The sequence below is a fragment of the Dasypus novemcinctus genome, chromosome 9, assembly GCF_030445035.2.
Source record: "Dasypus novemcinctus isolate mDasNov1 chromosome 9, mDasNov1.1.hap2, whole genome shotgun sequence".
Taxonomy (NCBI): Eukaryota; Metazoa; Chordata; class Mammalia; order Cingulata; family Dasypodidae; genus Dasypus; species Dasypus novemcinctus.
The window spans coordinates 46,510,527-46,527,702 of record NC_080681.1 but is presented as its reverse complement, the minus strand read 5'-3'; positions in this window follow the sequence as shown (position 1 = coordinate 46,527,702).

Here is a 17,176-nt window from a genome sequence, read left to right as displayed (position 1 = left end):
GTGCTGGAATGGAAAGCTTTCAAAGTCTAGAAACTGCAAATAGGATAGGATTTTAGTTCCAGCCCTACTACAGAGCAATAACATGACCTTGAATGAGTACTTAACCCTTCCGTCCTCTGTGTCCTTATTCTTAAATTGAGCTTAATAGTAACTACCTTCCACAACTCAGTTTTAAAATAATATAAAAACATGTCTGAAAAGTTCTCTTGAAAATAATAAAGCACTCTTTGAATTTAACATCTGATGATATTTTTTTTCCTAAACAACTTGCATTTCCTTTGCATTTCTAATATGCCAGCACTTTCTGCCTAACTCATAAAAACCCTGTGAGGTTGTGACTATGATTATTCATATCCTGGCCTTATTCACTTCTCCCCAGTGTAACATGAAGTCTTAATTAGCCTTAAGAGTATGGATAAAAACTGGTCCTATAAGGCCCAATCTCTTCCCCACTCTTTTAAAGAGTGAACCTACCCACAAAAATAATTTGGTTCTCAATTGCTGCTGATCAATTTGGGCAGGAAGGCCGTGGACTCATGGTGAAAGCTTTTGGCCACTAAGAAATTCTATCTAATTTTGAGTTTCAATATCAGGAAGCTGGTTTACCTGCAGATAGAGGGCACAGTGTCCAATGCCAGTTACAGCAATAATAAAGTTGACATTTTTGCCTCCCATTTGCCTTTCTCTACTGTCTTATTTTTCAACTGGTTTAAAATTCAGGTGTGGAATATAAGGGCTCTTTATTGGCCTCTTGAAGCCTCAAACATCTTTCCTTTTTTAAATTATGTTTATACTATGACTAATTAAACTACATTACCTACTATCATGATCATGTCTATATCACTACTCTATATCTCAAGGGATATTGGATCTACATAAAAATCTGCCCAAAGAGGTTGCTAACTATAATTACTTTATTAAAAAAAGGAAATAAACCTGAATCTGCTTTAATACCAAAGAGAAACATGGTCTCCCTCACCAATGAAAATCACTATTCTGGTATTTGAGTTATTTCTAGGAGAAAGGAAGGATAAACTCATTCTTCTGAAGGTTACCATATTGGAATCTTCAAATTCTCCAGGCATTCTTTTGCTCATAAATTTTAGTTCCACAGATCCTAATATGCTATATCTCTATTATGAATTTTATATTATTCATGTTTCCTGGATCCACTTATTTCACTTTCCAGTGAAAATAAGCCTCTAATGAGTAAAATGCTGTTTTTCCACTTTATTAAGTAAAACATTAAACATAGTGAAAGACAAGTTTAAGTGTCATAGCAGAATGTGTCTATTCACTAATCAAACATGATTATAAATGACAGAAGTGGTTTGCATTTTCATTTCATAACATTATAATACTATAAAACATGAGAATAAGACACTAAACAAATTACAGTCATATTAAGAAGCTCTTTCAGTAAGATTTGGGGAAACAGTTTCTCATCACTCTTTAATTACAATTCTAGGATTTCACTAAGGAACAATTCCAGATTATCAACTTTTGTTTGAGAGTTTTCATTTTCATATAGGTTTTCTATATTTCAGCCATTTTTCAGTTTATTTTATCTAGAGAAATATGAGACTGCCATAAATGTCACATTATTGTTCATTTCTTTAGCCAATCCTTCACATTGAACTAAAATATTTTTCACTCACATGTATTGTGAGTTCAAAACTTTGAGAGATATCCATAAATACTTTATATACAAGTTATTTTTTTCTTAACCTTAAGGCAGGTAATGCAACTGGTGAACTATTTGTGAATGTAGAGTATAAAGAATAACCAAATGTCTATTGGGTGACTTATCTGTACAAGGTTTTGTCATAAACACTGTAAAAATTTATGAGCCACTTTTTATTTAGTTTCCATCCAAATTTTCTCAACATTTTCAAAACCTTTGTTAACTCATTCAGGTAACTAAGATACTGTGTGGCACCCTTATATTAATTCAGTATGCTGCTTTAGTAGGTGTTATAGATTCAATTGTGTCCCCCCCCCCGCCCCCCGAAAAAGATAGGCTAATTTCCTAACCCCTAATATTGTGAATGTGATCCAATTTGGAAGTAGAGTCTTTAAAGATGTTACTAGTTGAGATGAATATAAACTGGATTAGAGTGGGTGTTTATGACTGCTGTTTTATAAGGCAAGGAAATTTGGACACAAACTGAGAGAGAAGACAGTCATGTGATAGAGCTAGAGATTGAGATATGCCACAAGCACGGATTGCTGCCAAGTTACCACCAGAACCCGATAGGCTTCTGAAGGTGCATGACCCTATGTCTCCTTGTTTCTGACTTTTAGCTTCTAAGTGAGTGAGACAATACATTTCTATTGTTTTAAGCTGCCCAGTTGGTAGTACTTTAGTACAGCTGCCCTGGGAAACTTAGTGTAAGTTAATGATTTCTGTCTTCCATTATGTATATATGCTGGACAGTGTTTTTGTACTGAATTAAATATATAAAATATCTCTCTCTGCACTCACTCTTTGTCTGTATATACGTGTGTTTCATCTTCAAAATATATGTATCAGCTATCATTTTTTAGAAAAAAGTTTAAAATGTTCTTATGCTTACTTTTGCATTTATTAGCATACATCTTCATTCTAATGATACTAAGAGTGCAACAACAATAATATGAGGGCCTGAATTTAAAAGCAAAAAAACTGTTTTAAAGATATTATATTGGGAAAAGTATGATACAAATGGTATAGTTTAATCAACACCATTGAAAACGATGCCAAATGTTTAACTTATGTAACACTTTCCAGGTTTAGTAGACGTAGTGAAAAACTCACGAATTTTGAAAAACCACTGAATTTATAACTGGAGGAGAAGAATATGCATTAAAAAGAGCAAGAAAGTCCTCATTCACTCAAAAATCTTGACAAATCTTTATCCAAGGACTTATGGCATGTCGGATACTATACTTCAAGAGATTGACCTCTGGGAAGCAGACTTGGCCCAGTGGTTAGGGCCTCCATCTACCACATGGGAGGTCCGCAGTTCAAATCCTGGGCCTCCTTGACCCATGTGGAGCTGGCCCACACGCAGTGCTGATGCGCGCAAGGAGTACCGTGCCACGCAGGGGTGTCCGCGCATAGGGGAGCCCCACACGCAAGGAGTGCGCCCCGTAAGGAGAGCCGCCCAGCGTGAAAGAAAGTGCAGCCTGCCCAGGAATGGCGCTGCACACACGGAGAGCTGACACAACAAGATGACGCAACAAAAAGAAATACAGATTCCCGTGCCGCTGACAACAACAGAAGCAGACAAAGAAGAAGACGCAACGAATAGACAGAGCGAACAGACAACTGGGGTGGGAGCGGGGGTGGGAGCGGGGGCGGGAGAATAAAAAATAAAATAAATAAATCTTTAAAAAAAGAAGAGATTGACCCTCTGGTAATTATGTTTTTCCATTTTGCAGAAGTTTTTACACTGCTTGCGGTTCTATCATTTAGAATTTTATGTGAGTTAACAAAAGCCTTCTATATTAACCGATATATAATTGGCACTGACACTTCATTCCTACTTGTTTCTAGTGCACCTTCCTCTATGGTAATGATTGCAAAAGTAAAAACTTCATCTCTCAGACTTTCTTCATTGTTGGCTTCTGTGTATAAAAGGAGTTCTACCAATTAGATGCACTCAAAAGACATTCAGAAGAAGGAAGTGGCGGGAATGAACTTCACCCCAAAACACATAAACTAAGGGAACTGGAATTTCCTCATGGAAATTTTGGGTGCTATTAACCCAAAAGGGAGAAACACATGCTTCAAAGCCAAAGAAAAAGCATCCAGTGTAACTTTTCTCTAAAATACAAGCATTTGTGGCAGGAATATGATTTTAAAGTCATTTATATACTAGTAGGAATTTGCTCAATCAGGTCAATTTCTTTCTCTTTTTAATAGAGAATGGTTAAATATCAAACAGTTCATTTAAAACATTCATTAACTTCCTACCATGCTGTAAACTATAATCTCTGGCATTCTGTAGAAATTGCTCTCAAGAATCTTACAAATCAATAGTAAGGCAAGTGTAGAAAGCGTTACCAGCAGAAAAATAAAACTATCATAATGGAAGTATAGATAAAATGCTATTTACTGAAGGAAGAATTATCTAAATTGGGGAAATTGAGAAAGGTTCATGAACACAGTAATGTCTTCATGCAACCTCATAGGTTAGACTGGATGTAGTTCATGAATATTGAAAGAGGTCATCACAGGGAAAAGGTAAATGTGATAAGAATTTACTGAGGAATTTACCAAAAACTATGTAAGTAAAAATATACTGAGAATTGTAATCATTTTGTGACAATTACCTTTTTAAAGCAGTAAATAGAATAAGGAGATAGGAATTGAAAAGGAGTGACCAGAATAGTTGGCAAGGATAATTCAGCAGAACATGGTGATTTGCTATTATTGGTGTTTGTTTTATAATCTATTTGTATTAATTAGTCAAAGGGGTACTGATGCAAAATACCAGAAATCTGCTGGGCATTAGAAAGGTTATTTATTTGGGATAGGAGCTTACAGTTATCAGGCCATAAAGTATAAGTTACTTCCCTCACTAAAGTCTATTTCCACATGTTGGAGCAAGATGGCTGCTGATGTCTGTGAGGGTTCAGGCTTTCTGGGTTCCTCTGTGCTCAGCTCCTCTGTTTCTTCCATAAGATCAGCTGTAGACTATCAGGCGAACAGCTCTGTCTCTTTCCCTGGGGATCCAGCTTAAGACTTCAGCATCAAACTCCAACATCAAAACTCCAACATCAGAAACCCTCAACTTTGTACTTTGCCATGCCCTAATCATAACTCAATCATGCCCAGGTACAGATCAGGTTACAAACATAATCCAATATATGTTTTTGGAATTCATAACCACATCAAACTTCTACACTATCTATAGTGTAGAAAAAGGATCCCAAAAAAAGGATTTGCAGTGGCTGACCTGGCAATTGACTGGATATGTGGGGAAAGTAAGAATGAAAAGACAAAGGTGACAATCAATAAACATTTGTGGAAAATGAATTAATTTATTGAGGCTGAATGAATAGGCAATGAAAATGCCATTAAAAGGGTTGGAAGAATCAGGATGGAGATGATTTGCAAAGCAAATGGAAGGAGAGGAGAGGTGAGGGAAAAAAGGAGGCAGTATGGGAAGGACAAGGAGGAGGCAAGATGAGAGGGAAAGAAAGGAAAGAAACTACAATATAGTTGTCTTGTGGGACTCTTCACAAGCTGTGACTAAGAGTCCCCATGAACTTCAGCTGTGGACAGAGAGCCCAGTATCTTGAGTAGGGCAAAGTATTTCCCTGTGGGTGGAACTGATTCTCCTTTAGCTATAATGGGATTTACCAATCCTCCATCCTTTGCAGCTATGATCAGAAATGTCTTTGAGCCACTTAGGGTCATGAGGGCTTACATTGTATTTTATAAGAAGTATCACTCTATCTTTCCTTTCTTCTTCCCTCAAAACATGCATTAATAGCCACCTTTCATGACTCTGGCACTGTGTTAATGTCATTGCAGAGGTCGTTCCATGAAAAAGAGCTAGGTACTCCATTTGTGAAACAGCTAATTCAAAATAATCAAAGCAGTGCATTCATATTTTTTAAGTGGAAGAAATAGTCCCAGTATTCTTGTAGCACATGTAGAAGTCAAATGTTAGCTTGACTTTGTAGTTTAAACAAATAAATACACATCGATAGGTTAGACAGATAAGAGATTTGCTCACAATGGCAGGGCTGTTGAAACTTGAGGCATTAATCAGAACTGTTTTCTGACTAAAATCAATGTTTTCTGCTTTATCCACCACACTTCATGTCCATACTTTGCCCATAAATGCATTACAGAGAGGATACACTTCTCCTGCCCTCCAATAAACAAAATACTTGCCAATCTGATAATTCTGTTTGGCTGGTTTAGCACAGGTATTACATATCTAAATTCAAATCTATAGAATACAGACAGTCTGGGCCATAATGTATAAGTTACCTATACAAAGGTATAGGTAACTTAAGCCTCAGTTTTCTCATCTGCAAAATGGGGAAAGCAATATCTTCTTTATATGATAACTAAGTTTTCAGAGAACATGCTGTGTTTTCTGAACCCAGTATGTGCTCTGAAACCAATCGTAATTATTCCTAATAAGTTCTTTTGCTGATAAAAGATATTTCTTTTTTTCCTGAAATATAAGGATCCAATTTTAAATGCAATGCTTACTTGGAAATAATTAGCATGTTTGCAGTGTTCAGTTTGTTCATTTTAAGAGGAGCAGGAAAATGAGACTTTAGCCCTATGCAACTATTTCAAGAGAGGTCTCTTTAATAATAGCAAAAATAATAACAACAAAGCACTCTGTGACTTAAATCTTTCATTATTCACCAGGACTTGGTGAGTTGAGAAGGATAATTCATTTTCCTTGAATCTGAAGACCAAAAATGGACTCAGTTGTAGACCAATTATAATATTCAAGTGTTTTAAGACTGCTGAATGGGAAACATTGAATTGTGCTCTTATGACTAGCTCCATTGATTTCTACAGAAATGCAGTACTTTACTTCAATCAGTACTGTAGTTCAGGAGATCAGGGAAGTTTACTCTTCCTTTGAAACTCACAAGGAATACACAGTACAAAGCCAGTCTTGTAAGGAGTAGAATGAGGATTTACCAAACTAATTGACACAGGATTATCTGTGTCCTGTCCCCTAATTTGAACAGATTAGACCATCTCATAATTTAACTGTGTGTTTTCCTTCTACCTTACTTACAGATTATACTGTGCGATTTCTTGCAAACAACTATTGATTACTTTAAAAATAAATAGGGATGCATTACATGGGTGTCTCCAGTGTTTCTTTTGTTCCAGAATGGTTTACTGTCTTCTAGTTGAAATAGTGATGTCTTCTGCCTGGAATCTAATAAGCCATTCACTAAAGAAATATGGAGGCTTTTAACACAATCAAGAAACCATAAGTAGAAAACTAGTGGATAATGGAGCCTCATACATAATAGACATGAAACTTGGTGAAACCTTAACTCAATCTATCTTTCTCTCTATCCATTTAATTATTTCCATGGCGTCTATGGTCAAAGTTATGTAGGAGAGCTGACAGAGATATTAGAATTTTAACATAATAAATGAAGGAAAAATGTGTTTCCTTCATATTGGGAGTGTTTTAGGGTTAATTACATATTGTCCATAACATACCCTGAGCTCTATGGAAGGAAGTCACTACAAAATCTAAATGGCTAAATTCTTATGCTTATATTGCTTTTACTTTGAGGTGTGTCTTTCCTTGCAACTTAGGAGACATTTGGCCAACCAGCTACTCTTAACAATTTAATGGACATGATGAAATATTTTTTATTATACCAGAAGCACAGCAATCTGAGAATTTGTTCTTCACCCTTCTAGTGTCAAAGCAAAGCTATTTATGAAGATGGCAGCAGAAGCAAATTGTATGCTTCCATTTCTCTTTCCATGACGACCATTATCATCAGTTCATGATCAATAATGTGGTGAATAATCAATAGTTCCGACTTATTTTTGAAATAAAATTTTCAAGCATTTGCACAGAAAAGTGTTTAAAATACAGAACTTTTTTTCAGTATTATTCTTATTCTCAAGACTATGATAAAATAAGGATTTACTTTTGTTATGGTATCAGAATTACCTAGAATTGAAACTGAAACTCCCATCTGGCTGCTCTATTTTCTCCTTTGTCTTATACCTGCTCCACTTTTTGACTTTTGTAAAATGATATTCCAAGACAGAGTTCTTGCTGCCAATTGCTGTCTCTTTTACCTTCAGCCCTGAGAACTGACTGGTCTTTTGTTTTTGAGACCCTGTAGCTAATTGAGCCATGCATACAATGATGGTCAAATGACAGTTCAAATGCAGTGCAGTCAGGTGAATTCTAGAACTCACCCTCACCAAGGTCATTGTGAGTAAAGAATATTCCTCAGATTTAATCCTTAAAGGCTCCACAGATAGATGTTAGCAATGTTTTCTCAGGCTTCCATGGGGTTCCATCAAGTTGAATAAACATAATATCATATAAGACGTAATTTGTCATTTCATGAGAATTCAGCTCCTTGAAGTTTGGGGACAACATTGTTCAGATTTTCCATTTGAGAAGAGAAACATCTCTGATTGAATAATGTAGATAATATTCACTGGAATATATAAGGTATGTCATTCATTCATTCAGTGACTCATGCATTCAGTCAACACATTCAAATTCAACACATACATTGCATATTCATCTCTTCTGAGTAACAGAGGAGGCTTTTGTTTCAACAGAAGACTGAATTTTCATGACAAGCTTAAGTTTCTTCTTGTGTTTGCTACTTTGGATATAGGTCATCAGATCTAACCTGTAAAAGTATTGTAATTTTAAGAAATTTTATAAGGTTTCAGGTGCCTGGAAGTCTTAGATCTTATTTTCATCAAAGCATTGTCTTAATTTGACTTGACTCTTTTTTTTTTTCTTTTTGCTATACTGATATCAGAGGCTATTATAACTGGATTTCACTAAAAACACTATTTCACTTTTAAGCTCATTGGTGTTTTTCAGGTCAAAAATTATCGATAGTACTGTGTAATGTATTTATTGCAACATAATACCAAAGTATGTCCAAGCTGAAAGCAGTTGCTTTGGTTTTTAGGTCTTCTCCCATCCAATTTAGTTGTCAACTACAAGTTGTCTCTGCACCAGTACATGTGTTTGAATGGTAGTAGCAAAATTGCTACCAAACTCTCTAGTGTCACACCATGGCCAAAGATTAAATGTCATGGCATGACTATAATGGTAACCATTGATTATAACAGTAAAAAGAGTTTTGAGGTAAGATTATATTTTAAAATCTGTTGGATTGGGCATTTACCTCCTGCATGATGCCAGACAATCCTCAGGGTCTACCTCAAAGAGTTCCTTCAGTTATTTCTGGAATGTGTGAGGAGTGGTCATATGCAATGTAAACTTTGACTGACCATCCTGCTCTCAAGCCATCTCAGGTGTCAATTACACTCCTTTTTATTCATTCTCTGCTCTCTTTGGTTGTTAACTCGGTACTATCCATTTGTCACAGATGAAAATTCTTCCACTGCATGAATTCTGTCAGGTAGGTTTAGAAGCTAGTTTTCTCCTCAATTAAAGAAACCTCATTTCGCTGGGTAATAAAAATCAAGAAAACATTGCATACGTGGTATATATGTTATTAGAATGAAAAATGTTTAAATCTGTAACTTCTCTAATAAAACGAAAAAAGAAAACATTGCAAAATATTTGAGAAATGAATGCTCATAGCCTTCAACTTTTGCAATTGATCTGTTGAAGGTATTTGAAAGTAAAGTATAAATGAAGAATTAGCAGCCTAACACGCTTGAGTGGGGACAGCTACAAATTCTGATTTTTTTTTCACAAAGAAAATGGAGGCTGATGTTGAGAAAGCTTTGCCTTTCTATGGAAAAATCAATAAAAATCATTTATTACATACTGCTTTGGTGAAAGGGGCTAAAATCTAGGTGGTTAAAAGTGAATCAGTTTTCTTTTACAAAACTCTGGAAAACACTAAGAAGCAAAGTTCATCTTGTTCTTTAGTTGGGTGGAAGAATTCTGGAATGTAAGGTTGCTCAAAAACATCTGTTTTTGCCAGCACTTAATTTATGGGAATAAACCTTTTTTTGTAAACGTGATTAGATTCTCTGGGCTTCAAAGAGAGTGGCAGCATCTTAATTACTGCAACATAACTGCATCAGTATGAAACCAAAATATACAAGGTGAAAACACACAGTAGAATTAAGCAGTAGTATTTCAATCTGGAAACTGAAACTTTATTTTAGCACTGTATTACCCTGTAATGGAAAACTGAATTTGGGTTAATCAGTATGCCTGATTACAAACCAGGAAATTGTGGGGATTTTTTAGAAACTTCCTTTCATTTTAAATGAAATGTCATGACTTCGATAGAAAGATTTTACAGAAGTTAAAAGACTTTTAAAATTCTGAAAAACACTGGCTAACTTCTGCGATTTATGAGTTATTGACCTTTTTATACATAAAACATTTGTGTTAAATCATTTAAGTAAATGATTGGATTGTTCTGCTATCACTTTCTCAGCTGTACCTGCTTTGTCTTCCTTTCCATAAAGTACATTTAGTGTTTAGCTGAGTACATCTAAATGTCGTTTGTCTTAAATAAGAAAGTCTGAAGATAAATAGCTGTAACAATTAACTAAATAAGTAAATCTCTAATGATGCTGAGAGACACAAAGCTGAGAATTGAATAGATAGGGACGTTGCAAGAACTGAATATTGATTCAGAAATTTAGTTCTGAATAAGCGTATCTGCCTATCTAACTTATTCATTTCATATTTTTAACCAGGCCAAAACCAAATAAACATAAAATCTGCAAAACTACTTTTATCATTCTACTGTATAATTGCCTCCATGTCATTCCAGCAATACTTATTGCATAAAAAATGACAACCCTGGCCCGTGGCTATCGAGACACAGTTTTCCAACTATTTCGTCTAAACCAGGTTAAATAGAGCCCCATCTCTAAATCCCAAGGAAGTTTTGTACCTAGTACTCTAGTACAGACCAGAATTCTTCTGTATAAAAACCTGTAGCAGAAAACATTGGTAATCCACTGCAGTTCCAGATTAGTTTAAGTGACCCAAATTATGGGGCTTCCACTTAAAGGTTGCCTTACAGTTCTGATTCTTTTTTTTTTTTTTAAATAGTTCTTATTTAACTCAAGGATATAAAACAGGAAGTCTGGAAACCTTGTTCAAAATAAAATCAATAGCCTTGTTTTCCAAAATCCTTTAGAGTAAGAATTGAGCCATTTTTGATACAGACCAGGATCCATTTCTTCTGTACCCTCTGTGAGATGTTCACTTCACTAAGCGGCCTAGCAACCAAAGAACTAGAGTGGAACCTGAGAGTTTGGGCTAATGGCCATAAGAAAACCAGTGTACATATTTATCTCTACGGAATTTCAAGTCTGTCATAACCTCATGTTCTCTGACTGAATACTTAGCATTCATAAATATCAATATTTTTCATCATTTTTCACTGAATTAGAAAAATATTTATACAAACTCATGAGAAACTAGAACATGAGAATTATAAGAGTAATGCGCCATGGACCAAAGTTTTTGAGGATTAAAAATAGAATTACTGTAAATCTATGTATGTAGAAGACAAAGGTAAAAAGGTTCAGAGCAAGTTATGAACTGCTATCGATTTTTTCCATTTTTTTCCAGTATGTTAATTGTTTCCAAAATAAAACAGCAAGAACAATTCTTATAAATTGGAATAATGTTGGGAAAGTCTTAGAACGATCCGTTCTTTCTTTATTTATAGACAAAATGCATAAAGTGCTAAAGTGCCAAGGATGGTATTTTATGGGGCTTAATGCTCTGAGTTAGATTCTACTCAAAAGCAAGTGCTTCTTTTGGCAGGAACCCTAAGAAAAAAAGTCATGTTGTTTCTTGTGGAAATTTTTTATTCTTTTCTGACTTTTTACCACATTGCCCATCTCCCTTGCCAGCTATTTTGGTTAGTTCTGCAGCATAATTTGATCGCGCTTAGCACAGTGAGAGATCAGACTAATCTGACTTTCTCCTTTTGGATCATTTACTACAAAATGTTCTAGATCCTACTAAATTGCAGGATTTCTCTGACAGTTATATATACATGAATCATCTTTTGCATGTCTTTTTTCTTTAAACTCCATTCTAAATATTTGAAAGTAAAAGCATTCAGACTGAATCAAATGTTCTATATGAAATATAGTTAGCTCTAAATCATGTGTGTATTATTAAATATGCTTTAGATAACTCTTAAATCACAAAAAAGCCATAATAGATAGATACATAGATACATAGATAGATAGTGTGTAGATGTAAACATGTAGAGAGATATACTCACTGAGATTTTAAAATCTCTTCTAAGACTGATAATATAATATTGTTAACATCCTTTGTTTAATCCTTTGGAAGATTCAATTTATTCTGAAATTTTCTTTATATAATAGACAAGATATATTGATATAATTACTCTATTTAAGCAAATGTCTGGTTATTTTTTTCCTTTTTTATGAAGTTTATCATTCATACATGAACATCTATAAACAATAAGTGTATAGTGTAAGTTGTGAACTTCCAAAACATGCATATCTTCATACAGGGCTCCCATTCATTATCTCACCACCAATACTTTGCATGGTTGTGAGAAAATTGTTACAAACTATGAAAGAGTATCGTCAAAACATTACTAACTATAGCAAATATCTTACATTTGGTGTATTTTCCCCCAACACACTCAGTTAATGACCCCTAATATTAGTATCATATCCTTGTTATAGTTCATGAGAGAATATTCTCGTATTTGTTCTGTTAACCACAGTCCATCATCCACCACAGGAATCATTGTCTTACACAGTTCCTTGTATTGTACAATCCATTCAGACTGTACACTCAGTGGCTCTTGTATTGATCACAGAGTTGTGCTGTCATCACTTCAGTCAATTTAAGAACATTTTCATTATTCCGAGGAAAAACCCCATGTACTCTTCTACCCCTCTTTTGTTGTCTCTTAGAATTCATATATCTTCTTTGCCATTGCTGTAAAATATTACAATATTACTGTTAACTATAATCCATAAGTTAAATTAGTTGTAATTTTCCCTTGTATCACTATATACTTAACACTTTGTAAAGGAAGAACATTCTTATACTATTAACTACAATCTTCCTCCACCACTAAAATCAGTATGTTATACAATCCTAACATTATCCTCTAGCTTCCTTTCAATTGAAATATTATATTTCAGTCTATCCCTTTCAGCCACAATCACATTTACAAATCAGCAGTGTTAGTTATAGTCACTATAATATATTAACATCAACTCTATTCATTTCCACATATTTACAATAAACCTTATTAACAATTCTACATATATTAAGCAGCAGCTTCCATTTTCAATTCACATTAAGTTCCTAGTAATCTATACTCTAGAGTTTACCTAGAAAGTTTACTCATCATTCTAATTCCTATTTCATACAATATCTGTCCTTTTGTCTGACTTATTTCACTCAACATAATGTACTCAAGTTCCATCCATGTTGTCATATGCATCCCACTTTCATTTCCTCTGATAGCTGAATAGTATTCCATCATATGTATATACCATACTTTGTTTATCCACTGATCAGTTGATGGACAGTTGGACTGTTTCCATATTTTAGCAATTACGAATAATGCTGCTATGAACAGCAGTGTGCAAATGTCAGTTCGCATCCTCACTTTTAGTTCTTCTGAATATATTACTATTAACAGGATTGCTGAATCTTAGAAGTTCTATATTTATTTTCCTGAAGAACCACCAAGGTGTCTTGCTCAAAGTCTACACCATTTTACATTCCCACCAACAACAACGGAGTGTTCCTATTTTACCACATCCTCTCTAGCACTTAGAGTTTTCTGTTTTTGTAATAATGGCCAACCTATAAGGTATGATATGATATCTCAGTGTAGTTTTGATCTGCATTTCCCTAATAGTTAATGATGTTGAACATCTTTCATGTGTTTTTTGACCATTTGTTTTTCCTCTTTGGAGAAATATCTGTTCAAGCCTTTGGCCCTTTTTTTTTTCTTTAATGAATACTATTTATTTTATTTTATTTTATTTATTCATTTTTTAAAAAAATACTACATTCAAAAAATATGAGGTCCCCATTCACCCCCACCGCCCCCACCCCACCACTCCCCCCACAGTAACACTCTCCCTCATCATCATGACACATCCATTGCATCTGGTGAGTACATCTCTGGGCATCGCTGCACCCCATGGCCTGTGGTCCACACCATAGCCCACACTCTCCCACGTTCCATCCAGTGTTGACCCATTTTTTAATTGGGTTTCTTGTCTTTGTATCATTGGGTTGTATGATCTTTTTACATAACATGGATATCAAATGCCTATTGGATATGGGATTCCCAGGTACTTTTTCCCATTGAGTAAGCTATCTTTTCACTTTCTTGACAAAGTCTTTTGAAGAACAAAAGTGTTTAAGTTTGAGGAGGTCCCATTTATCTATTTTTTCTTTCATTGCTCATGCTATGAGCCTAAGGTTTAAGAAATCACTGCTTACTACAAGATTTTGAAGACATTTCCCTACATCTTTTTCTAGAGCTTTATTTTGTAACTTTTATATTTAGGTCTTTGGTCCATTTTGAGTAAATTTTTGTGTAAGGTATGAGATAGGGATCCTCCTTTCTTTTAGATATGGATATCCAGTTCTTCCAGCACCATTTGTTGAATAGGCTGTTCTGGCCCAGCTGGGTAGGTTTTTCAGCCTCATCAAAAATCACTTTGCCATAAATTTGAGGGTCTATTTCTGACATCTCAGTTCTATTCCATTGGTCATTAAGCCAATGCCATGCTATTTTTACCACTGTAGCTAAGTAATATGTTTTAAATTCAGGAAGTGAGAGTCCTCCAACTTTGTTTCTTTTTAAAATATTTTTGGCCATTCAAGACATACTACCTTTCCAAATCAATTTGATCATTGACCTTTCCAATTCTGTAAAAATGGCTATTGGAAGTTTTATTGGGATTGAGTAGAATCTATAAATTAGTTTGGATAGATTACCATCTTGACAATATTTGGTCTTCTAATCCATGATTATGAAATGTCCTTCTATCTATTTAGGTCTTCTTTGATTTCTTTTAGCAATGCATTGCAGTTTTCTGAATGCAAGTGCTTTATATCCTTGGTTAAGTTTATTTTAGTTTCTTGTAAATTGAATTTTTTTACTAACTTCCTCCTCAGATTGCTCATTAGTAATTACACAGAGATGCCACTGATTTTTGTGTACTACTCTTGTAGTCTACCACTTTGATGAACTCGTCTATTAGTTCTAGGGGCTTTTTTTGTGGATGTTTTGGGGATTTTCTACATATAGGATCATGTCACCAACAAACACTGAAAGTTTTACTTCTTCCTTTCCTATTTGAATGCATTTTATTTCTCTTTCTTCCCTAATTGCTCTAGCTAGAACTTCTAGGATAATATTGAATAATAGTAGCAACAGTGGGCATCCTTGTCTTGTTCATGATCTCACCAGGAAAGCTTTCAGTCTTTCTTCATTGAGAACCATGTTAGCTGCAGGTTTTTCATATATGCACTTTTTCATGTCAGGAAAGTTTCCTTCTCTTCTTACCTTTCAGGGAGTATTCATCAAGAAAGGATGTTGGATTTTGCCAAATGCTTTACTGAGTTAATCAAGATGATCATGTGATTTTTCTTGCTCAATTTATTAAGGTGATGTTTTACCTTGATTGATTTTCTTGTGTTGAACCATTCTTGCATACCAGGGATAAAACACACTTGATTATGATGTATAGTTATTTTGATATGCTTTTGGAATTGATTAGCAAGTATTTTGTCGAGGATTTTTCATATATATTCAATAGAGATCTTGGTTTGTAATTTTATTTCTTAATGTTATCTTTATCTGGCTTTGGTATTAGGGTGATGTTGGCATCATAGAATGAGTTTGGTAGTGTTCCCTCCTGTTGTTTTTTAGAAGTGTCTGAGAAAGATTGAAATTAATTCTTCTTTGAATGTTTGATAGAATTCACCTGTGAAGTCATCTGGTCCTGGGCTTTTCATCTGTGGGAGGTTTTTCATGACTATTTCAAACTCCTTACTTGTGATTGGTTTGTTGAGGTCTTCTCTTTCTTCTAGGGTCAGTGTAGGTGGTTCATAAGTTTCTAGGAATTTGTCTGTTACATCTGCTTTGTCTAGCTTATTGGCATACATGTATTCATAGTATCTTCTTATGTTTTATTTCTGTGGGGTCAGTAGTAATGTCCCCTCTCATTTCTGATTTTATTTGTTTGTATCTTCTCTCTTTTTTCTTTATCAGTCTAGCTAAAGGTTTGCCGATGAATTTGTCGATCTTTTCAGAGACCCAATTTTTTGTTCTATTGATTCTCAATATTGTTTTTATGTTCTCAATATCATTTATTTCTGCACTAAACTTTGTTATTTTTTCCTTCTGCTTCCTTTGGGATTAGTTTGCTGTTCTTTTTCTAGTTCCTGCAGGTGTTCAGTTAGGTTTTTGATTTTAGCTCTTTCTTCTTTTTTAATGTAAGTACTGAGGGCTATAAATTTCCCTCTCAGCACTGCCTTCACTGCACTCAAAAATTTTTATATGTTAGGTTCTTGTTTCCATTTGTCTCAAGATGTTTATAGATTTCTTTGTGATTTATTCTTTGACCTACTGAGTGTTTAGGAGTGGTTTTTTTCACCTTCATGTATTTGTGAGTTTCCCTTTTTCCACCTGTTGCTGAATTTCAACTTCATTCCATTATGATCAAAGATAGACCTTTGTATAATTTCAATCTTTTTAAAATTTATTCAGACTTGCCTTGTGACCCAATATATGGTCTATACTGAAGAAAGATCCATGAGCTCTTGAGAAGAATGTATATCCTGCTGTTTTGGAGTGCAATGTTCTAGCTATGACTGAAGTCTAGTTCATTTATCATATTATTCAAATTCCCTTTTTTCTTATTGATGTTAATTCACTTGTTCTTTCTGAAGATGGTAGTATTATATTGAAATATCCAAATATTATTGTATAGGCATCTATTTCTTCAGTTTTGCAAGTGTGTGCCTAGTTATTTCAGGGCACTCTGATTAAATACATAAATAGTTATTACTGTTATTTCTCTTTGGTGAATTGCTGTTTTTTAAAATACATAATGTTCATCTTCATCTTTTATAGCAGTTTTGTATTTAAAGTCTATTTGGTCTGGTATTAGTATTGTTATTCCAGCTCTTTTTTTATTACTGTTTGCGTGGAATATCTTTTTCCAACCTTTTACTTTCAGTATATTTATCTCCTTGCATATAACATGAGTCTCATGTAGATGGCATATACATAGCTGATGTTATTTTTATCAATTCAGATAGTCTGTGTGTTTTGTTTGGGGAGTTCAATCCATTAACATTTAACATTATTACTGCAAAGTTATTGCTTACTTTGTCCATGATACTTTTTAATAAATGTGATCTAACTTACTATTATCTGTCCTTTTACCCTTTTGGTTACCCATATGAATACGCTTCATTTCTACACTCTTCTCCTGTCCTCT